This window comes from Stigmatopora nigra, chromosome 2, assembly GCF_051989575.1.
Source record: "Stigmatopora nigra isolate UIUO_SnigA chromosome 2, RoL_Snig_1.1, whole genome shotgun sequence".
Taxonomy (NCBI): domain Eukaryota; kingdom Metazoa; phylum Chordata; class Actinopteri; order Syngnathiformes; family Syngnathidae; genus Stigmatopora; species Stigmatopora nigra.
The window spans coordinates 1,513,400-1,536,644 of record NC_135509.1 but is presented as its reverse complement, the minus strand read 5'-3'; the positions used below and the strand labels follow the sequence as shown (position 1 = coordinate 1,536,644).

At 41.0% G+C, this 23,245-nt stretch overlaps 1 long non-coding RNA gene across 1 annotated transcript; it reads left to right on the top strand.

Moving 5' to 3' along the window:
* Nucleotides 1-4,160: 4,160 nt before the first annotated feature.
* On the top strand, nt 4,161-19,357 carry LOC144191337 (uncharacterized). The gene is made up of 3 exons (XR_013325007.1): nt 4,161-4,313; nt 17,753-17,892; nt 18,640-19,357. It is a non-coding gene; the product is annotated as an uncharacterized LOC144191337 (long non-coding RNA).
* Nucleotides 19,358-23,245: the final 3,888 nt, after the last annotated feature.

The window sequence follows — 23,245 nt, the reverse complement described above, 5'->3', positions numbered from 1 at the left end:
ACAATCCTCCACATGACACTACTATTTTGTTATCATTTTTCAAGTCAAGAAAGTGAGAACTCAATGAGTTTAGATACATGTCTGGATACTTTTGGATCACATAAGTGTGCACCCACCGCTGTGTGTGCAAATAACGATCCTTATTTTTTTTCTGTCTTGGCTCTCCTCAAGTAATTTCTTCTGAGCATCTTCGCTCATCCGACAACAAGCTTGCCTTCCTCCTCTTGGCCGAGGCGCCCCTCTTTTGTCTCCCCCACCACCACCATCTTTCTCTCACACTCCAATAAAGAAACAAGCGGCGTGCCAAATAAACGCAATTCCTCTCCAGTGCAGCCATCCACATCCTGGACTGTGCCAGAGCTGGGAAATCATTGGGATTGTTTACCCCCTTTCGTACCCACCGCCGCCTTCTCCCACGACGACACCCCCCCCCAAACCCAAAATGAGAGGCGCCTCCCCGCCTCCTTCTGCACACGCGCTCAAACACATAAAGAAAAGAAGATGCTCGCTGGGTGATTGTCGGAGCCAATTTGCGAGGCCCGCGTGGCACCCTTCCCTTCAGACGCGGGCATTGTGCCTAGCGCTCGCTTGGCAAAGAGGCGAGGAATTATTTTTATCCCCCAAACACGCGGGGCTACGCGCTGATGATTTCCAAAAGGCTCGGCCCTATTGTGCGGACCGTTCGGGCCAGGTGCCAAAGCTATTATATTGATCTCTCTTTTCTCTGGCATTTCAATGCAGATTTAGCGCACCGAGCATATTAGGGGAATACAATCAAGACGGGGCGGCGCGGTGGACCTGCGGTTAGCACATCTGCCTTCGCTTCTTGAGTTCGGGGTGTTAAATCTCTGATCCGACCTTCAACACATTGGTTGACGGTGCAGGGTGTCCTATCTGTTTTCGAATGGGAGGAAGAAAATAGCCAGTCTTCCTAGAAAAGGGCTGACTGTCATGTCTGAAAAAGACATGAAAATCCTCATCACTGTATTCACAACTGATCACAAGGTAAAAAGCAACTTTCTCTTCTTCTGGCATGAACCAGCAGGTCTCCACATGTTGGACAGACTATCAGACACGTTTGTGATTTCCGGGAAACGCCAGCCAAACAGCACGCCGTTAAGTATCGCCGCATTCCAGCTATTATTTTTCCCTTTCTTCTTCTGGCATTATTGCCTTGGCATGGCGCCGCTCTCCTCGGAGGGCGTCGCTGGCACGGGCGGCGGCGACTTTGGTTGGAAAACGACGAGACCTCCGATGTTTGCCGAGGAGCGCGGGGGAATATTCCAATGTTGAAACTGGCAGTGTAAAAGGAGGAAGGAGGGCGGGCGGGCGAGAGAGGGTGGCTAATGAGCGTGTCTATGAGAAAATGATTTGCTTGTTTCCTGAGAGGGGAATCACAGAGAATGGCTAAATGGGAGCTCTCCGAAGACACGGCGGCAGGCCTTCGTGTTGGGAGGCCGTCGACTCTGCGCGCCAATGTCATTAACGTCGGGAAGCCAACGCTGACGCCGGTCGCCGACTTCCGTCTGCTCTCCGTCGGAGGAACGCCGAGGGACGGCCATTCCGCCGAACGCTTTTGCGTATAAAAGATTTCATTTGTTACTGGGGCTGTGCGGAGAGACTAGCCTTGGCGCTGACGCTGAAGTCGAGGATTCGTTGTCAGACAACCTACTCCTATATCACAAACATTCGTCATGTTAACCCCAAAAGACAACCGTTTATACTCCTACGGACCCATGACAGAGAAGTAATCGAACTGATGCCAGCGGGCGCCATCCTCAGTGTTTGGGAGGCCCGTCTGACTGGATGTGCCAATGTCATTATTGGTGAGAAGCGACCATCTGAGAAGCAGAGCCAAACAGACGAGCCGCCAAAAACAAGAGGGTCCCCGAATCAGACGACAAGCTGAGGTTACGCCAGGCTTTTGGCGTCCTTACGGGCCGCAGCCTGTTTGGCAGGAGGCGGGCAACGTGCGGAAAAGCCAAAACATAGTGTGCTGGTATCAATGCATTGATCACACTTGTCAGGGATTGAAATAAAAACGACTGGCGGGACATGAAATGCTAACGAGGGTTCAACAAGCTCATTTGTGATTGCCTGTGTTTGCTATTAGCCTTCACCTTGGAGCTCAGTCATAGTCATAGTCCCACTGGGTGACTGTGTTCGCATCACAGGCTTGAAGAGCCGCTAAAATGGCGCTAATAAAGATTTAAACGGGCCAAACATCCAATCCATTTTGACTAGGGGAACTGATACTGATCATTCTCTGCCACTTTTAAGCCAGGCTTCCACCAAATCTTCTTTCTATGCTAATTTCCGATGACTGATTCCCAGCCTTGCATTGGTTCTAATTGGGTTAGAGTCCAAGAGGTGATGTCAGGATCTTCTGGCCTCCGGTGAGCATTCAGCACCGTCAGAATAAAGATTGATGACACGGAGATTAGAAGGGTCGTCGTGGCAGCGCAGTATTTTTGCAAATGGAATAAAAAAAACATGTGGAGAAGCAATTAGTGAGCTCTCGGCACCCTTGACGAGAGACAAACGCTTCTTGTTTGGCCTTCAGTGTATGCTGCTCCATTTTCATCCATTTTCATGCAGTCGTCCCACGTTAATTGAGGTCAAACCGTTGGTATGAAGCTACACTTGATTCTTGCGATGATACCCCTCATGAAAGCAAGCGTATGACCAAGAAAACAATGCTGTCTGTTGAGTGGTCAAAGATTGGTCACTTAAATCCCACATTGTTAATCCAAAGCATGAAGCAGTGAATTGTAAAGACTTTTTCCACCAAATCAAATGGATAAATATTCTTTAGCCATCTCATCTTGAAGTATATTTTTGTAGTAGACTGGAGAATCCTCCTCGGAATGCTTTCATGCTCGTCTGAGGCTCTTCCTGTTGATTTTGGGGCATTCACGGATGACTCGCCATTTCTTTTGAGCTATTTCCAGGTCACTAACTTCTGGTGACTAAGTTTTGATTTGGGGCACTCCAGAGTCTCCTCCTGCTGATCTCAGGCCAATCTCTGCTGAAATATTTCCTGTTGAAATATGCTGTGTTCATTCTGTGGCACCATATGTAACTGTATCGTTAAGGTTTGATTTCCAACAGTGAGAAGTAAAAGGCGAGCCAGCTGGCTGTAGCTAGAATCCAACAAAAGCCAGTCTTCTCGTTTCTTTGCGATCCCACAAGGCTCCTTCCTCCGGCTGGCGGCCCGTCAGAATCCTACTCTCTCTCATCGTTGCAGAGACGGCGGGATGTTGCTCAGATGGCACGGGTAGTATTGTCGGAGGGGCGACATGTGACTAATCAGGAGTGGGCCTGCCTCGCCGTATAGCGCCGATTCAAAAGGCCACTGAGACTCGGCGGTAATGGAAAAGCATGATGGGGGCCATCAGAGGGAGTCAACAAGTATTGCACTCACTATTGCTTTGCTTTGCATCCAATAGCGAGCGGGGTAATATATCAGCGGTGTCACTGAAAGCCATCGTGGGATTCATTACATAATGTAAACAAATGATTGATCCCCCTCTGCTGTCAATAATCTGCTTTACAAGTCAAGTGTGGATCTGGGGGGGACGCGGGAACGTTGGGGGGGGGGGAGAAACGGCACGTGTCACTCGTCTCCCGCCTCCATCTTTCTCTGGCTCCCTTGTTATCTCTTATTTCTCTCCGCGGTCATTCGGCACCTCCGCACGCGAGCATAAAATGGAGGGCGGCCAGGTTCCAATTCAGATCTCATTTGCGGCGCCGCCGGCCCCCTGCCCGCGTCGCAGTCAGCGAGGGGACCCGGGGGAGCCCTATCGCGGCTCTATATGCAAATGCGCCTGCACCTGGGCAACGGCGTGGGCATGCTGTGACGCCGAGCTTATTTATGCAAATCTGGCACGGCGCCGTACGCAGCCCAGCCCGCGGATGGCGACCCAACTCTGTGTCGGGTGGGAAACGTGCAGAACATGAAAGATGTCCACTGAGGTGGGCGAGACGGGGATATAAACACAGGGGAAACGGGGGACGTTAGCCAGACGTGATGCTAGTTCCACCATAACTTCACAATTTTCTAATGTTTCACATATAAAGGACGGAAAACCATGGCAACTGCAAAACAAATGCGTCATCGACAACAAAGCTGACTATGTCAAAAAGGGCAAAAGCATGGAGCTATTCGGGCGCCCCGCCTGGACAATCACATGGGAGGACATTCCCTTGGCAAGTAAAGAATCACATTTGTGTGCAAATGTATGCAAGAAATGTCAAAACGACTACTGAGCCAAAAATACCGACACAAATCGTTGGTATTATGAATAACTATGGTAGGTGCTTTTGTTCTTACTTATTTACTCTCACTTCATTCACACTTAATTCAAAATAAAACAGAACAATGGATTTGTGATTTACTCAAGACTAATATAAGTATGGTGAGGATGAGGGGAAATAGACACGGGATACTATATTTCTATAGTCTGCCCTAAGGGCAGTTTGCTATGCAGTTTTATCAACCCACGTTGTATTCTGAAAGTAACAACCGCTGAAGAATTAGAGCCATATAATACTGAAAATGATTAAGCTATGTCAAAAGCCTCCCTTTCAAGGAGGTACTAGAGTACTTCTCCTGGGACAAACGGTGCCAAAGCCCAAGAATTCCCTTGACTGTTCATTTGTACTTGGTTGCTGGCCTGTCATTTAAATCTGTCACATGACTTCAGCATCTCATTGAGTACTTGTACAATCGCGCATACTTTTCAGAATTTCATCAACGCCTGACTCTGATCCACCATCAGTACTGATTGATGAATGCAATAGTCTGATTAGAACCTCCAGAGGAGGATCATATGTCTCAAATACAGCCATCCATGTATTGAAATCTAAAAGGGTTAGGAAGAAAAAATTCCTAAATGATCGAGGACCATCCACTCATACTTGTTCCATGTAAAGAACAGAACTTTACATTTGGAAGAGGCCTGATCGTAAATTTAAGATATCAACGGTATATGTTAACAAGGTAATGTATAGATAAACACCCAACATATCAGAATCTTGACACTTGGATATTGTCATTTAAACCTGTCAATCAATAGACTGAAAGTACGGTACATTTAGGCAGATATAAAACCAACGATAAGGAAAACTATACCCTTTAAAGAAGCCACACAGGTTTTTACTACCTAAAGAGAAGCAACACCACACTGGAAAACTACAACTGAGATTTAAAACACTGCTCCTATTTTGAACCATGGAGACAAAATCCAAACTACTCAGAGTTTCCAACTTAAAACAATAGGAGGTATCATTGACTACATTGTATTTTTACTTCAATCTGGGAATTGCCTTAACTACACTTTCCCGATCATACTTGCGCTCATTTCCGTAAGCGAACTAGTCAATAGGAGGCAGCTCCGCCCGGAGGCTGACTGGCAGCTTTGATGCTGTGATCATCAGGTTCCTGCCTCGCACCTTCTGGTTCAAAACCCTAGTCGACAAAAGGACTCTAGCCGTCTCCGCGGGGAGTGATTGACTGCGGCAACACGCCGTGACGTGGCGTGCAGGTAAGTTGCCTTTAAAGAATGCATATGAGTCCACCGTGAAAGGCACATGAAAGCAGCCTTTGGAGATGAGGCCCAAGAAAGGGAAATGTCAGGGAAAGTATTAAAGAAAGTAAGGGGGGGGAAGAACGAGGGGGAGGAGGCAGCTTGCCGCTGTTGTTATTGTGTTTGATGTAGCGCTTGACAAGGCAGAGAGTTTAGACATCCTCGTGTCATACAATATGCACGCCAGGAGAGGTTTCATTTAAATGCGCGCTCACTCGGCGTATGCGGCGGAGTGCCGGTCTGCTGGGGATTCATCACGGCCTCGCCGATAAAGACTCTCAGCAGACACCGATCGCTCGCTCGAGGTGAGATTGCCTTCCGAATGGACACTTGTTAAGTCGGAACACGCGACCCCGGCTGGTATTATCAGCGCACTTGTGGACGAGCCCGTACGCCTGTCCGAGGATTGGAGTCGCTACTTTTGCTACAAAGCGTTCAAGTGGCCAATTTGGCACATCGCTGAGTGTCGGCTTAAACGGGGAAAAAACAGGCACAACTATGACTGAGTAGAAATAAAATGTTGGCGCTCGCCGAGGTCTGATTGGAGTTACAACGGGAGATAAAACTGCAATATTGAAACGGGAGAACTGTGTGACTGTAAACTACATCTACAACTACAACTAGTTACAAGACTTACCTGCGCAAAATATCTATAGGTTCGAGTGAGTTGACGTTAGAATGGGAGTCCCTTACGAGTAGTACAAGGCACTTGCTTACATTGAAAATGAACTTACCGTGAGTACAATGTACTTATTTACCTAGAAGATGAACTTACCTTGATCTTTACAAACAATTTTCATACAGATATAACAACAAACTTACCTTGTTGAGAATGAAACAAACAAATAGCAGACAACAATCTCAAATGGTTGAAATTGTCAACCTCATAAAATTATGTGCCTCAGTGAGTGTTGTTTGTGTTGCAGGTGCAGACTACTTTCAGCATTTCTTCAATTTAGCGTCTTCTTGTTAAAAGCCACAGAATCAATCTGTAGCCTTTACACATTTTGTGCATCTGTAGTATGTATATGTTCCTCACTAACATTTTTCATCCAAACATGTAACAACACTTACCTTACCTAACTAACAGACTAACTTTCAGCATTTCTTCAATTTAGCGTCTTCGGATAAGGCCACAAACGGTAGCCTTTCCACATTTGTACATTTTAGCTGAAATTTGCAGGAAAAATTGCCAAAATAATGTGCCCCAGTGAGTGTTGTTTGTGTTGCAGGTGCAGACTACTTTCAGCATTTCTTCAATTTAGCGTCTTCTTGTTAAAAGCCACAGAATCAATCTGTAGCCTTTACACATTCTGTGCATCTGTAGTATGTATATGTTCCTCACTAACATTTTTCATCCAAACATGTAACAACACTTACCTTACCTAACAGACTAACTTTCAGCATTTCTTCAATTTAGCGTCTTCGGATAAGGCCACAAACGGTAGCCTTTCCACATTTGTACATTTTAGCTGAAATTTGCAGGAAAAATTGCTAAGCTGAAGTGTTCACTAAAATGTCTGAATTAGCAGATCTTGTACAATGTTGGAAATCTAATGTGTTATAGTAAGTAAATATTTGGTCCTACTGGTATCGAAGGCGTCTACATCTGATGGGATGTTTTTCCATGATGGAGGTTTTTGATGCTTTTTCAGCATAACCTCATTATTGACACTCATTGTCATGTTGAGTATTGACAATCCTTGTCATGTTGAGTAGATGAGGACAGACTTGTCATTATTAATGTCAAGTGCTTCTCCTGAAAAAATGGGGGAAAAAATATTTGAAAATTGTCAAGTATAAACCTAACCCCAAGAACTTTCTTGAGGTCAAGAATTTCCAAAATGCATTACAAGTTATCTCTACACTTAGCAGTTCAAGCATACTATAATATCACTCAAATCCTTATGTTTAGCTGAAATATTATTTAGTTAAAAGCACAAAAATACATTTTCTTTGTTAACCCAAGTTTTTAAAAAACATCTAGTCGATGGCGGCCACTAAATGGGAGTCCCTTGCGAGTAGTACAAGGTACTACTTCTTTACATTGAAGATGAACTTACCGTGCGTGAGTACAAGGTACTCGTTTACGTTGAAGATGAACTTACCGTGAGTACAATGTACTTGTTTACTTAGATGAACTTACCTTGATCTTTACAAACAATTTTCATACAGATATAACAACAAACTTACCTTGTTGAGAATGAAACAAACAAATAGCAGACAACAATCTCAAATGGTTGAAATTGTCAACCTCATAAAATTATGTGCCTCAGTGAGTGTTGTTTGTGTTGCAGGTGCAGACTACTTTCAGCATTTCTTCAATTTAGCGTCTTCTTGTTAAAAGCCACAGAATCAATCTGTAGCCTTTACACATTTTGTGCATCTGTAGTATGTATATGTTCCTCACTAACATTTTTCATCCAAACATGTAACAACACTTACCTTACCTAACTAACAGACTAACTTTCAGCATTTCTTCAATTTAGCGTCTTCGGATAAGGCCACAAACGGTAGCCTTTCCACATTTGTACATTTTAGCTGAAATTTGCAGGAAAAATTGCCAAAATAATGTGCCCCAGTGAGTGTTGTTTGTGTTGCAGGTGCAGACTACTTTCAGCATTTCTTCAATTTAGCGTCTTCTTGTTAAAAGCCACAGAATCAATCTGTAGCCTTTACACATTCTGTGCATCTGTAGTATGTATATGTTCCTCACTAACATTTTTCATCCAAACATGTAACAACACTTACCTTACCTAACAGACTAACTTTCAGCATTTCTTCAATTTAGCGTCTTCGGATAAGGCCACAAACGGTAGCCTTTCCACATTTGTACATTTTAGCTGAAATTTGCAGGAAAAATTGCTAAGCTGAAGTGTTCACTAAAATGTCTGAATTAGCAGATCTTGTACAATGTTGGAAATCTAATGTGTTATAGTAAGTAAATATTTGGTCCTACTGGTATCGAAGGCGTCTACATCTGATGGGATGTTTTTCCATGATGGAGGTTTTTGATGCTTTTTCAGCATAACCTCATTATTGACACTCATTGTCATGTTGAGTATTGACAATCCTTGTCATGTTGAGTAGATGAGGACAGACTTGTCATTATTAATGTCAAGTGCTTCTCCTGAAAAAATGGGGGAAAAAATATTTGAAAATTGTCAAGTATAAACCTAACCCCAAGAACTTTCTTGAGGTCAAGAATTTCCAAAATGCATTACAAGTTATCTCTACACTTAGCAGTTCAAGCATACTATAATATCACTCAAATCCTTATGTTTAGCTGAAATATTATTTAGTTAAAAGCACAAAAATACATTTTCTTTGTTAACCCAAGTTTTTAAAAAACATCTAGTCGATGGCGGCCACTAAATGGGAGTCCCTTGCGAGTAGTACAAGGTACTACTTCTTTACATTGAAGATGAACTTACCGTGCGTGAGTACAAGGTACTCGTTTACGTTGAAGATGAACTTACCGTGAGTACAATGTACTTGTTTACTTAGATGAACTTACCTTGATCTTTACAAACAATTTTCATACAGATATAACAACAAACTTACCTTGTTGAGAATGAAACAAACAAATAGCAGACAACAATCTCAAATGGTTGAAATTGTCAACCTCATAAAATTATGTGCCTCAGTGAGTGTTGTTTGTGTTGCAGGTGCAGACTACTTTCAGCATTTCTTCAATTTAGCGTCTTCTTGTTAAAAGCCACAGAATCAATCTGTAGCCTTTACACATTTTGTGCATCTGTAGTATGTATATGTTCCTCACTAACATTTTTCATCCAAACATGTAACAACACTTACCTTACCTAACTAACAGACTAACTTTCAGCATTTCTTCAATTTAGCGTCTTCGGATAAGGCCACAAACGGTAGCCTTTCCACATTTGTACATTTTAGCTGAAATTTGCAGGAAAAATTGCCAAAATAATGTGCCCCAGTGAGTGTTGTTTGTGTTGCAGGTGCAGACTACTTTCAGCATTTCTTCAATTTAGCGTCTTCTTGTTAAAAGCCACAGAATCAATCTGTAGCCTTTACACATTCTGTGCATCTGTAGTATGTATATGTTCCTCACTAACATTTTTCATCCAAACATGTAACAACACTTACCTTACCTAACAGACTAACTTTCAGCATTTCTTCAATTTAGCGTCTTCGGATAAGGCCACAAACGGTAGCCTTTCCACATTTGTACATTTTAGCTGAAATTTGCAGGAAAAATTGCTAAGCTGAAGTGTTCACTAAAATGTCTGAATTAGCAGATCTTGTACAATGTTGGAAATCTAATGTGTTATAGTAAGTAAATATTTGGTCCTACTGGTATCGAAGGCGTCTACATCTGATGGGATGTTTTTCCATGATGGAGGTTTTTGATGCTTTTTCAGCATAACCTCATTATTGACACTCATTGTCATGTTGAGTATTGACAATCCTTGTCATGTTGAGTAGATGAGGACAGACTTGTCATTATTAATGTCAAGTGCTTCTCCTGAAAAAATGGGGGAAAAAATATTTGAAAATTGTCAAGTATAAACCTAACCCCAAGAACTTTCTTGAGGTCAAGAATTTCCAAAATGCATTACAAGTTATCTCTACACTTAGCAGTTCAAGCATACTATAATATCACTCAAATCCTTATGTTTAGCTGAAATATTATTTAGTTAAAAGCACAAAAATACATTTTCTTTGTTAACCCAAGTTTTTAAAAAACATCTAGTCGATGGCGGCCACTAAATGGGAGTCCCTTGCGAGTAGTACAAGGTACTACTTCTTTACATTGAAGATGAACTTACCGTGCGTGAGTACAAGGTACTCGTTTACGTTGAAGATGAACTTACCGTGAGTACAATGTACTTGTTTACTTAGATGAACTTACCTTGATCTTTACAAACAATTTTCATACAGATATAACAACAAACTTACCTTGTTGAGAATGAAACAAACAAATAGCAGACAACAATCTCAAATGGTTGAAATTGTCAACCTCATAAAATTATGTGCCTCAGTGAGTGTTGTTTGTGTTGCAGGTGCAGACTACTTTCAGCATTTCTTCAATTTAGCGTCTTCTTGTTAAAAGCCACAGAATCAATCTGTAGCCTTTACACATTTTGTGCATCTGTAGTATGTATATGTTCCTCACTAACATTTTTCATCCAAACATGTAACAACACTTACCTTACCTAACTAACAGACTAACTTTCAGCATTTCTTCAATTTAGCGTCTTCGGATAAGGCCACAAACGGTAGCCTTTCCACATTTGTACATTTTAGCTGAAATTTGCAGGAAAAATTGCCAAAATAATGTGCCCCAGTGAGTGTTGTTTGTGTTGCAGGTGCAGACTACTTTCAGCATTTCTTCAATTTAGCGTCTTCTTGTTAAAAGCCACAGAATCAATCTGTAGCCTTTACACATTCTGTGCATCTGTAGTATGTATATGTTCCTCACTAACATTTTTCATCCAAACATGTAACAACACTTACCTTACCTAACAGACTAACTTTCAGCATTTCTTCAATTTAGCGTCTTCGGATAAGGCCACAAACGGTAGCCTTTCCACATTTGTACATTTTAGCTGAAATTTGCAGGAAAAATTGCTAAGCTGAAGTGTTCACTAAAATGTCTGAATTAGCAGATCTTGTACAATGTTGGAAATCTAATGTGTTATAGTAAGTAAATATTTGGTCCTACTGGTATCGAAGGCGTCTACATCTGATGGGATGTTTTTCCATGATGGAGGTTTTTGATGCTTTTTCAGCATAACCTCATTATTGACACTCATTGTCATGTTGAGTATTGACAATCCTTGTCATGTTGAGTAGATGAGGACAGACTTGTCATTATTAATGTCAAGTGCTTCTCCTGAAAAAATGGGGGAAAAAATATTTGAAAATTGTCAAGTATAAACCTAACCCCAAGAACTTTCTTGAGGTCAAGAATTTCCAAAATGCATTACAAGTTATCTCTACACTTAGCAGTTCAAGCATACTATAATATCACTCAAATCCTTATGTTTAGCTGAAATATTATTTAGTTAAAAGCACAAAAATACATTTTCTTTGTTAACCCAAGTTTTTAAAAAACATCTAGTCGATGGCGGCCACTAAATGGGAGTCCCTTGCGAGTAGTACAAGGTACTACTTCTTTACATTGAAGATGAACTTACCGTGCGTGAGTACAAGGTACTCGTTTACGTTGAAGATGAACTTACCGTGAGTACAATGTACTTGTTTACTTAGATGAACTTACCTTGATCTTTACAAACAATTTTCATACAGATATAACAACAAACTTACCTTGTTGAGAATGAAACAAACAAATAGCAGACAACAATCTCAAATGGTTGAAATTGTCAACCTCATAAAATTATGTGCCTCAGTGAGTGTTGTTTGTGTTGCAGGTGCAGACTACTTTCAGCATTTCTTCAATTTAGCGTCTTCTTGTTAAAAGCCACAGAATCAATCTGTAGCCTTTACACATTTTGTGCATCTGTAGTATGTATATGTTCCTCACTAACATTTTTCATCCAAACATGTAACAACACTTACCTTACCTAACTAACAGACTAACTTTCAGCATTTCTTCAATTTAGCGTCTTCGGATAAGGCCACAAACGGTAGCCTTTCCACATTTGTACATTTTAGCTGAAATTTGCAGGAAAAATTGCCAAAATAATGTGCCCCAGTGAGTGTTGTTTGTGTTGCAGGTGCAGACTACTTTCAGCATTTCTTCAATTTAGCGTCTTCTTGTTAAAAGCCACAGAATCAATCTGTAGCCTTTACACATTCTGTGCATCTGTAGTATGTATATGTTCCTCACTAACATTTTTCATCCAAACATGTAACAACACTTACCTTACCTAACAGACAAACTTTCAGCATTTCTTCAATTTAGCGTCTTCGGATAAGGCCACAAACGGTAGCCTTTCCACATTTGTACATTTTAGCTGAAATTTGCAGGAAAAATTGCTAAGCTGAAGTGTTCACTAAAATGTCTGAATTAGCAGATCTTGTACAATGTTGGAAATCTAATGTGTTATAGTAAGTAAATATTTGGTCCTACTGGTATCGAAGGCGTCTACATCTGATGGGATGTTTTTCCATGATGGAGGTTTTTGATGCTTTTTCAGCATAACCTCATCATTGACACTCATTGTCATGTTGAGTATTGACAATCATTGTCATGTTGAGTAGATGAAGACAGACTGGTGTCATTATTATTGTCAAGTGCATCTCCTGAAAAAAATGGGAAAAAAAACAACATTTGAACATTGTCAAAGTATAAACCTGACCCCAAGAATTTCCTTGGGATCAATTGTAGGAGTACATCTAGAATTCCCAAAATATGTTATAAGTTATCTCTACACTTAGCAGGTCAAGCATACTATAATATCACTCAAATCATTAACTTTAGCTGAACTGTTCATTAGTTAAAACACAAAAATGGTTCAAATAATATGCAGAAATAGTTTAGTTTAAAATTCTATTACACATTACATTTTCTTTGTTAACCCAAGTTTAAAAAAAACATCTAGTCGATGGCGGCCACTAAATTTACGTTGAACAGGTGTATCTAACAAAGTGGTGCACAGTGCCATTAACAGCATAAATGAACAACAACAATTAGCTTTTGATGAGTAATTAGCGCAGATGTGCAGACAAAAATAAGCGAGAAATAACGGCCTTAGGTGGTGGGGTCCTTCTTGTCTGTTCAAGATATTTCAATGTTTGCATTAAATTCATTTTTGTGAAATAACAACACCAATGTCTTAGAAAACTACCCAATTAAGAAATGTGAAGAACATCATATTTGATTTGTGGTTTTATTGAATTTCAACTTGCACACAAAAAAGGCTATTACATTTCAGGTACATTTTAGTTTTAGCTTGAATATTCCAGTCGTAACAACGGAGTATGTTGCAGGTGGGGTTGAGTCCAAGCTGAATCAGCAATTAGTAGCGAGCAATTAGTGTACTCATTCTCTTCGTTGTGTTCTCGGACACAAGTGAATCCAATCAGCGAAAAAGATTCTCGGCGTCGACACGGTAAGAAGAAGCGACCTGGGTATATAAAGTAGCCCCCCTCTTCCAACCCCCTGCGTTTCCTCCCATAACTTAAGCAGAGATCAGTGGCTAACACTCTTAATCCCAAGGGGGTGCTTTCTGAGCTGTAATTTAAAAATAGCGTTTTAATAACACACCACTGCTACAGTACATTAATCTCGGAATTAATTATCTAGCCCACCCTCAGCCTATTTGCTTGAAAGAGACTCTTTGCTCGCGTTTCTTGTGTTTTAGCTCTATTTATTCCACGAGTGAGCGGATAAAGAGATGCTCGCCGAGCCTCTGCCGTGCACCGCGCTAATTATGCCGCTGTACATTAGCGTGCCAGCGTATTAAAAATTTAAACCGGACGAGGAAGCGGGGCGCGGGCGGGCGAGGTGTGAATTTCTTAAACGCCGCCCAATCTAGTGCTGGGCGTGCAACGTAAACAAGAATCAATTCAATTAAATGGGGGTAAATGCGAGCATAATCCAAAGATATTGTCGCAAACGGCTTCGTTTACATTTTCGTGCCGAGACACTATTTTTTTTTTAATCAAACGTCACTGGCAGCCATAGGAAATCAATTCCGGGGAGAAATTAAAGAGGGCGACGTGACGGCGCGAGAGGCCTAAAGGCAGCGCAAATATTCAAAAACAATATTAAAGTGCAATAAATAAAATATGAAGCTTCTTTGGCAATATAACACCGGGGGCGTCGGGGGAAGTGGGCACTAAATGCGACTTAATGAAAGACGCTAGCGTTTAAAGGCGCAGTAATCACCGTGCCAAAGGTGGCGCCGCTCAGCCCTCCGGCGCGAGCTGCTGCCTGACGAGTACCAGTGAGTATTAAGGCCACACACTAAAGAAAAACCATGGCAAGAAAAAACTCTTGGAGGAAAGAAAGAAAAGACACTTTTTCATAAAAGCAGATTATGACCTACCTTTCCTCAAATGAATGGAAATGCTACAATACTAACAATGTTTATGACAATTAAAAATTTTAGTTTCAGACCATAACCATGACTATTGTTGTACACGCCGGACTTCTAATAGTAGAATGCTTTCCCCCATTAAGTCTCCAACGCTCTTTGTAGACTAGAGATCAAGTCTAACGCTGACATTTATGATTTGTATATGAGGAGCCATGTTAATAAAAAAAGAACATCATCCTTGTCCCCTTCTGTCTCCCCCTGATGATTGACTGACTGACTGACCTCTATTGTCACGCCGACACCGATCTCCCCGTACACGCATCACTTTGTACGTCCTCGGCTGAATGGCGTCGGGGTGCGTGAGGCGGGTGCCCCCGGGTCTGTGTATAGCAGATAACCTTTAAGGAGGTGCGGTTCATGCCTCCTGGCCCCCGGCACCTCGCCCGCTATCGCGCAACGGCATCGGGGGCGCTAAAATGCGGAGAGTGGAGGCTCGCCGCGCATGATTGATGTCGACTATGGCGCGGCCGCTATCGTGAGGTGTAATGCGGAAGATACCGTGGAGTGTAAGATTGCTTTGGATGGGGGGCGAGGGGTGGTTAGGAAAAGTATGTGGCGATAGCGTCCTGTTTCTTTTACGTGAAATCAAAGTCTATGTGCGTGTTTTAGGCAGAATAGTCTTAAACTTCTGTCCAGGGGCGTTATGGATGTGCATGGTTATGTCTAGAAAATGTGGTTCTTGCAATTGAAATTATTTTTTAGCAGTTGTATGACGCGCATGAACAAGAGAAGGTAGTCTTTGATTTAACATGATAATGGTGACGCAAAGCAAAATACAGACAGTTGCGTGATGCTAGCATGTCAAAGCTACAAATAGTTTTGAACATTCAATTAGGCTTGATGGAGTAATGAAAGGCAACATGCAAGCAAGACCAAAAATATTTGATTGAAAAAAAGATGACATCTCTGCTGGGTTTTTTTGGGGGGTGACACGGCGCCTGATTTTTTTCGCACCTATTCGTTTTGTTTACGGCGAGGCAGGTGGTCTTCTCGTCAATCATCTCGTTTTGTGCCCTTGTACGGGACTGACTATATTTTTTCAAACGGGAAAAAAAGAAGTTGCTAATTTTGCCAGTGCTCTTTCTAGACACTGCAGGTTTAATTGCTAATTGTTAACTGGGAATGAATGCATTTGCATATTAATTAGTTAGCCCATTTGCATTTTTAATTTGCCGCCTTCAAAGGGGGTGAGATAAAAGGTCGCACAATTCTGAATAATTTAAATAATTTATGCTCCATTGGTGAAAAGAAGGCGAACAGAGAAGTGTTCCGCGGATATTAACCCCTGAGAGCTTTTACCGAATAAAGCACTCCAAAAATTGTTTTAACAAATCTAATTAAACGGAAAAGGGTCTGAACACACAACCACCCGGAGCACCAGCAGCTCGAGTGTGTCCCCGGGACCAAAACAACGCCGGGGAGCTGAGCTATGGCGGTGGTGGTGGCGGCGGCGAGGACGACACTTCCTGTCCTCCGTGCGGATATAAAGGCCCGGGCGAGTCCTTTCATCAGTCAGATTGATCAAATATCCCTACAGGAATGCTGATGGAGTCGCCGCTTGCTAATAGGAATTCTCTCTGAAGTGAAGCTACTCTCCGCTGAGCGTCACCCTCCATGAGCAATCAAAGAGAGGCGTGCATCCTGGAAAGTTAACCGGGACAACTTTGGGCGACGAGGGGGCCTAACGAATCGCAGACCGCCACAGACACTGTCCGCCTGCCAGGGTGCGTTGAAATAAGGCCAAGCTTTTTTTGCAGATCTGGGCCCAAGGAAGAAACCCAGTAAGACGAGCGTGATTGGATTGATCTCCATGTCGAAAACAGCCGCTTCCTCGCAGTCAATGCCTCACCAAAGTTTATTGAAAAAAGGCCAACGTTTACACTTCTCTGCCTGCCAGTTGTCAATATTTTCTTCTCTGCCAGTGGTGATTAGAAATATGGGCTCAGGGAAAAAGACCATCCCGATTCAAACTAGCTTCTGTAAAATGACAGATCTCATCATTGCAAACAGTCCACGTTGATCTGAATTAAAGGTTACGTTGCGGCAGAAGGTGAGCTTGCAGAAGCAAATTGGAAACTACTGCCATGAAGAAAACCAAATGTAGAGTTGGTTTTAATTTGGGCAATTTCTGGCTGCCACCACCCATGGCCAAAAAATGATGATTTTTGCCACGCATTCTTCACTCCTATTTGCTTGTTGTGCCATCTTCGTCAATCTCTCCAAGGCTTTGTACGTCTGACTCTAATCCGGTCTCCTGGATGATCTTCCAAACAAAGCAGATGCAGATATCCTCCATTGGAAAAAGTCCAACTTCAACACTTTTCCTCGTGCCAGTCGTTAAATTTCTCCCCCCTCTCTCTATTTTTGATCCGGGTCTCGGGGCGCTTTGTGTGTCTGTCTCCTCTCCGGTGTCCTAGTGATCTTAATTACAGGCCCTTGGCTTGCAGCTGAGAGAGCCATTAGAATCAGAAGACATCCAGCTTCCATTATGGGCTTGGCATTTGGTCTTTGTGCCCGTGCTCTTAAATTACACGTTGCCAATCGCAGTAGGCACGGGCAGGACGGGGATGGCTAAGGGATAAGTTGAAGGAGGAGTGGGCGGCGATGGAGGCGAGCGACGTGGGGTTCTGGGGCTTGCCAACTGTACCCCCCCTTTTGGTGGGCGCCCCCTCCCGTGGCTCCTCTTTATCGCCAGATAACTTATGCAAAATGGCAAATGAAACCCATTCCCATTCACGTCGCGCTGATTGTCAGAGTACGCTCGCATTCCTTTGAGAGCGTGATTGACCGGCTGAAAGGCGACAAATTAGGGGGCCTGCGCCGTCTTTTCTTCGCGCCGGTCGCCGGGTTTATTTGCGGCAGATTCACCCGGGCCCAAAATGAAGTGAACTCAGGCAGCGCTGAATGGGAGAGCTCTGATTGAATAATTGATTTCCTTTGTGTGGCCTGTGTTTAAGAGGGATAACTCGACATCCTTTGGAGTGTAATGATTGTAATTACCGCCGTGACTGGTCATGTCAAATATGACACAAGAAAGGACTGTTATTAACCTTTATTCTCCACCAGACGACAAAAAAAAGATGTCCTCGTCTCTTAGCTTTTGCTTCGGGTTTCTTCCAGGCAGGCGTGGGTTGGAACGCTTGGACGAGCTTCTGGTGCCAGCCTGCCAAAGGTTGACGCCTAATTGAGTGTGCAGTCGGGAGTCGGCAGAGTGTCAGAGACTCGTTTTCGGGATGAAAGAGTAACTACGACGCATTCAGGTGGATACTGAGAGAAAACGCATCCCTTACCTGTTGTCTTTGGGTTATAAGCTTGGTGCGAAACGAAGTCCACGGATCGGGAAAAAATATTCCGGTGAAGTAACGTAACCGATCTTGTTCTGCGTAACTACCTTTACCTAACAGCAATTTACTCGAAAAGATTTCAAATGACCCTGGGGTGGCAAATGATGGAGGATAATAACTACTTTTATCTGAATGACGCTCTTCAAATACTTTACCATTAGGTCACACATTATAAAGCATATACAGAGTATTCACTTACCTGTAGTTATACACTTTGTATTACATTAGGAACTAATCTATAAGATATTTTTTACAACTATGGCTCCTGGCCCTTTGTATGGTTAAGTATCTATACTTTAACTAGCTAAATTCTCCCCAAAAAAGATTTTCAACAAATAACAAAGGGTAGATTACAAAATATAAGAGTATGTACTTACCCAAAGTTTCTCCTTTTGTCTTCTTTTGTATTTTTATTGTAGCATTGCATTAGTTGTACTTGCAATAAAGCTTGAGAATATTTTGTTTTCTTGGCCTGAAAGATAAACAAAAAATAGTTTAATTTTTTTTTATTTCAAAATGCAGATTTGCTTTATGTACTGTAAAGTTTGCTACCATCACTAGATTGTTTAATAATGAGTTCAAAAGTGAATGGGAGTGGTAAAACAATTTTAAAAATGTATCTTCATAGATTATTGTCCTTTTTGTGTCTCACTGTTGATTTAGGTAACAGCATTGAGGTTAACGGAGACATATTTGGTCATATTATCAGTGACGAGCACACGCTGTGGTCATGTGTCAGACGCCCAGCAGGATGCGTGGCTTCTTTTAGGTTGTAAACAAGATGGCCGATTAGCCTTGTCGTGCACTCGGCCGCGTGGAAGTGAAGTCGCGCATCGTCTGGAGTTCCCTAATGACTTCCTAATTCCTCATCAAGAGATGAATGTCCTCCACAGCAGGCGGACTGGCGCGGTGGCAGGGTGCCATCCGGGAGCAGGTGCCGCACACCCGCCGTCCGTAGGCCTCAATTACCTCCTTCCGGCGAGAAGCCCGCTCACCTAGTCGCCCCTAACGCTAATCATGCTCATTTTGACATCTGGCAGCAAAGTTATTGCAAGAGCCGCCTTTCGGGGGGCATTTTGGGGCTTTTTTAGCTTGGTAAATGAACACATTCAATAATTACATGTAACAACAAAATGGCTGAATTCAAATATTATATTATGTTTTTGTGATTTACTCAATCATACAAGTTGTGTGAATTTAAATTGTAACAAAAGATGCTAAACTTGCTTGAGTATTCATGTGACATAAGGCAAAAAGTGACATTTGCTCATTTTTATACTCTAACATATTCATTACTGTTGTAAAAAGTACTGCCTGATAACAACATGGTCATATCATAAACATCCATAACAGAGAAAAGTAGTTTTTTATTTACACATGAAACACAATGACTCATGAACAAAAATAACTGCGTCACATTGACCACCCAATAACGTCACGAAATGTGTACAACGTCTAGCAAAACTTCCAACATGTGTCCTATTAAATATTAATGTAATGTACATTACACATACTCTTGTTAACTCAACAATATTCCATTAGTGTAATAAGGGTGAATACGCGATGTAAATGGTAATTACTAGCTTTAAGAAGCCTAAATGCTAATAACCACACACCGGTGCTGTACTGTACTGATTACAATAAAAAAAAACTTCTAAAACGCTAATTTAGCACAAGACTTCGCGTTTATACTCGTTTCTGAAACGTTCTCAAAAGAAACACATAGTAGGGTTTCAACATGAAAATGTAAACGACGACGCAACGAGTAATAATACATTTATAAGTGACGTTATGCGTCTTTTTCGCCATTTTAGGACGTCTCTTTCGCCATTTTAGGACGAACGGAGTGTACTTGAATTTGAACATACATTGAAGCGCGCCCATTCTGGAAACAAACATTTTATTGAGTCATAAAACATATTCGGTTAACTTCATTAAGCGTCACTTCTCTAAGAAGGCGAAACGCATTTTTTCCACATACTACTGTTTTCTAAAGTTTAGCAATGTAAAAGTAACTGCGTCATGCTATCTTAGCACAGTAGCCTATTAATATGTACTTACCACGTCATGTTCGTTTCAAAAACGTCCACTTTGAGCACACAGTCGACGTTCAAAGGCGGGAATGTCCTAAAAACACATTTAAAAGTGCGTATGAGGCGAGGTGGACGTTTTAACGTGACTTTTAACCATACATTTTGTTTAATTTAATTATCCGGACTTCGGAAACATATTACCTTAGCGCCATTTCGTCCTCTTTGTTTGATCAATTGCAAGTATGTATTGATTAGGGTGAATGCCCACAAGCGCCCCCTAACGGAAAACAACGTAATTATTTAGCTATCAAGAACTTGTATTTAACGTTCTTTTAAAGTCACATATTATAAAAATGAGGACAAATTTTAGAGCACAGTGACGTTTTGAATATATTTATAATATTTCTAAACATTATATGTTACTTATTGCATCTATTTCAATCACCAAATTCAGCTTTTACATTTCATTACTATTTTCATCTCATGTTTTTAGTACTTTAACTCTTAAAAGCTCAAACCACTAAATAATTGACAGCATATTAAAATTATTTAAACTCTGAGCCTTTAATACTCCCCGGGGAAAAGTCTAAAACATTTCAAACATAATTTTTCAAGACTTGGTATCATATATATGTATATATGATACATCAGTTTCATCAACTGGGAAAAAGTATATTTCTCAAAACTCATGTATCAAATAATATATTCCTATATCAATTCCTTTTATGTACTGCTCATCCTCACATCGTGGGGGGTGCTGGAGCATATCCCAACCAACTATGTGCCCTAAATACTATGTTAACCTATTGTTTATAAATAACATATACATAACATTACCTTTTTTTGTAGTTTAGTTTTTGTCATATGCGACATTGTCTACTTTTTAAAAGCATGTTATTTTTTAATGTAAAAAAAATACAAATGCAATTACATTGTATTTATAAGGAGTGTTTACATGCTATATGCTGCTTTATTTTATGTTTATAGCAAATTATGCATATATTTTTCTTACATATTTACCTTTGATAAGTCAGTATTATTAATATTTTTGTTTTGGTTTGTTTTTTCTAGCATACTGCATGAACCCACTTGGTCGTGTGTCTGCAGCATCCACCATCCGTCATCCCATTAGCCTCATTGGCACAGTGCCGGCCGGTTATCGGGGGTTGGTGCTCGGGGTACCCGAGGGGGGTCCGAATCGCTCTGTCACTCAAGTCCCAGAGTCATCAATCGCGGCGTGTAAGCGTCCTGCCAACAGATGGAGGCCCGATAGGGAGGGAACCCAGGGTGGCGCCCTCCTCCCCTGACCTCACACAGAGTACAGCAAAGAGGGCCACTGGGAGTCACCTTTGCCTGTAGTAAAATCTGATTAAGAGACCCTAAATGGACAAGAACAAGCAAGAAAACATGCAGTCGGGTCATTATTTTCCACCAATAGCAATAGTACTGTTTAATATCTAAGTACTGTTTAATATCTAAGTACTGTTTAATATCTAAGTACTGTTTGATATCTAAGTACTGTTTAATATCTGAGTACTGTTTGATATCTAAGTACTGTTTACTATCTAAGTACTGTTTAATATATAAGTACTGTTTAATATCTAAGTACTGTTTAATATCTAAGTACTGTTTGATATCTAAGTACTGTTTACTATCTAAGTACTGTTTAATATCTGAGTACTGTTTGATATCTAAGTACTGTTTAATATCTAATTACCCGAATACGGGATGAATAAAGTTATCCAATCCAATAAGTACTGTATAATATCTAAGTACTGTTTATTATCTAAGTACTGTTTGATATCTAAGTAGTGTTTAATATCTAAGTAGCGCTTTATATCTAAGTACTGTTTACTATCTAAGTACTGTTTAATATCTGAGTACTGTTTGATATCTAAGTACTGTATAATATCTAAGTATTGTTTGATATCTAAGTACTGTTTACTATCTAAGTACTGTTTAATATATAAGTACTGTTTGATATCTAAGTAGTGTTTAATATCTAAGTAGCGCTTTATATCTAAGTACTGTTTACTATCTAAGTACTGTTTAATATCTGAGTACTGTTTGATATCTAAGTACTGTATAATATCTAAGTATTGTTTGATATCTAAGTACTGTTTACTATCTAAGTACTGTTTAATATATAAGTACTGTTTAATATCTAAGTACTGTTTAATATCTAAGTACTGTTTGATATCTAAGTACTGTTTACTATCTAAGTACTGTTTAATATATGAGTACTGTTTGATATCTAAGTACTGTTTAATATCTAAGTACTGTTTGATATCTAAGTACTGTTTACTATCTAAGTACTGTTTAATATCTGAGTAGTGTTTGATATCTAAGTACTGTTTAATATCTAATTACCCGAATGCGGGATGAATAAAGTTATTCAATCCAATAAGTACTGTATAATATCTAAGTACTGTTTAATATCTAAGTACTGTTTGATATCTAAGTACTGTTTACTATCTAAGTACTGTTTAATATCTGAGTACTGTTTGATATCTAAGTACTGTTTAATATCTAATTACCCGAATACGGGATGAATAAAGTTATCCAATCCAATAAGTACTGTATAATATCTAAGTACTGTTTAATATCTAAGTACATTCGCCGGCGACCAAAAGACCGGTGACACAGCTATCTGAAAATAGAACTTAAAACAACACTCGAAAAAAAATCTCTCCCAACTTTTCCTACTATGTCTTTCATGTATTTAATTGTATTATACGACTTTGCAAAGCACTGACATAAGAAAAAATAATTCCCCTTGTGCCGGCTGGAGAGCAAAAAATAGCGATTAAGACGGATAAAGATGTCTCGCTGTGTCGACGGAGATATGTAATGATATTCATAAAAGAGACCAGCGACTGGGGGGGTCTTCAAAAAAGAGAAAGGGGGAAAAAATGTTCCTAAGCAACAACAAGCGCACAACAAGCTGCGACTTGGGAAATTTTGACCGGATTGGGACGAGGCAAACGGGAAAAGCTTTTTCAAAGTAGGCCATGATGTGTGTGTGCATGTGTGTGTGTGTGTGTGTGTCGTCTCTGCGGGCTGCAAACACCAGCCAACTGCCATTGATCAATTAAACATGAAAGTCTTAACACACTGGCTACCATTGACGGTGATGGACGTTGAAGTTGGAGGGCCTGAGAGTGTCCTTCATGTCCAAATGGCTCGGACGTCCATCATCGTCAATGGCAGCCAATGTAGACCAGCAGTTTGGATTA